Raw genomic sequence first — 2,099 nt, 5'->3', positions numbered from 1 at the left:
TAAAAATGAAAGGCTCAGGACCAAATAGCTCAGCATGAAGGCCCTAGGTTCAACCCCCTTATCTAATTGCAAAAATAAAATAAAGCAAAGGAAATGAAAGATATTCAATGAAAAATAAAACTCTCCCCTCTTGCAATTTTTCTCCTCAAAGTAACCACTGTCAGCATTTTGTGTAATTCCCTTTAGAAAAATATTTTATGTATATTAATGGAATCTTACCATGTGTATACCTATAGCTACATGTCCCTCTTTCTCTCTCCCTCCTTTCATGCCAGATGTCTTAGGAACTTTTCTCTCATTGCTGAGAGAAAATATCTGACACCCAAAATGAAGGAAGGAAAGATTTATTTAGCTCACAGTTTGTGGAGGTTTCAGTCCATACTTGGCTGGCTCCAAGGCACAGCGGCACATGACAGAGGGCAGCAGTTCATGGCAAGCAGTAGAAAACAGCAAGAGCAAAGGGAGAAGCAGAGACTGAAGCAGCTAGCAAGCCTCTCTCCTTTCCTTCTGTTGTATTCAGGCTATCTGCCCCCGGACAGTGTAGCTCTCACACCCATAATTCCAGCACTGGATCATGAATTAATCACAAACTCTAGAAGCTGCCCCAATGACTGCATGAGGCTTTGGAGAGACAACTAGACACAAACCATAACACCAAATAATAATTACGTAGGGCCTGGGGATTTGGCTCAGTGCCAAGGGTGATGCCTTGAGTTGCACACCCTGTACCAAAAAAATAAAGAAAGAAAACAAAGGATGATAAGAATATAAACAGGAGACAAATTGTATAATCAATGTGGATGATTTAGCCTTTGATATGTAAAAATATAATAGCTTTTGCTTTTGTTAGCTTGAGTCTCTCAATGTAGTTGAAGTTGGTCATAAACTCACTGTGTAACCCAGGTGGCCTCAAACTCACTGCAATCCTCCTGCCTCAACCTTTCCAGTACTGAGATTAAAGGTGTCCACCACCTCACCTGGTTCAGAAATATAATAGGGCTTTTTAAAATTAGTTTTTGTAGTTATTTAAAGAATTTGTTTGTAATTAAGAATTGATCTTACAATCCATACAGAGTATTTTAGCTGACAACCACACTGACTTGAACACTGACTCTATCTAGCCAAAGAAAATAGCGCGCACACCTCAGTGTATTGCACTGTAGCACTCAGTGAGTAAATGAGCAAATCATGTTCATATTGTACCCGACACGCGCCTTCAGTGAAATCACTTTGTTTTCTGATGAAGCAGCACACTTATACGAGGTGAGTTAAACCATTTGAGGATCAAGGTAGAGAGAGAGTGTGAGTATGAAAAGCGCATCACCTTCGATCCTTGAGCACATCTCATAATATCAACCCAGTCCCGAAGCAGACAAGGTCCAAATGGCAGCCAAGAATTAAACTTCCACTTTTTTTCCAGGTTAGAACTTGAAACCAGGGTTTCACACATGCTAAATAGAAGTTCTGTGGTTGAGCAACATCGTCTGCCTCCATCCAACGATCTCGGTGGAAACCTCCAAAATGATACAGGGAGAAAAACTGATCTCGGGTGGGTGACCTCCAAGCCATATAGGGAACCTCCAAGTGACAACAGGGAAAAATGATCTCCCGACCTGACCTGTATGAGTTCGTGTTCTCTAAAACTGAAGAATGAATTTTAGGAACAAACGGAGGCTACGAGCAGAATATATTTATTGAGAGAAAGAAAGCTCCTGTCCGAGAGAAGGACAGGAGGGGGGCCCGAGAGGGTTGTTCCCCCTAAAATTATATTTTAATTTTTAAAAATATTTATTTGGTAGTGTCTCACTACACAGCTAGAACTTGTAGTGATCCTCCTGTCTCAGCCTCCCCAGCGCTGGGATTACAGGCATACTCCACCACACCCAGTTTCTAGGGAGTACAGTGCACACAGGGTTCCTGGGGCAGCCCACATGTGGTACTGGGGATTGAATCCAGGTCCTTGCACTTGCCAGGCAGGTATTTAGACCACCAAATTATCTCCCGTACCTAGGATCAAACTCAGAACCTTGGGCTTGCCAGGCAGGCACTTAAGGCACTGAGCTATCTCCCAGGCCCTATAATAGGTTTTGTTTTTTTTT

This window comes from Octodon degus, unplaced genomic scaffold (genome assembly GCF_000260255.1).
Source record: "Octodon degus isolate 3935 unplaced genomic scaffold, OctDeg1.0 scaffold00286, whole genome shotgun sequence".
Lineage (NCBI taxonomy): Eukaryota > Metazoa > Chordata > Mammalia > Rodentia > Octodontidae > Octodon > Octodon degus.
This window is presented reverse-complemented; position numbering follows the sequence as displayed.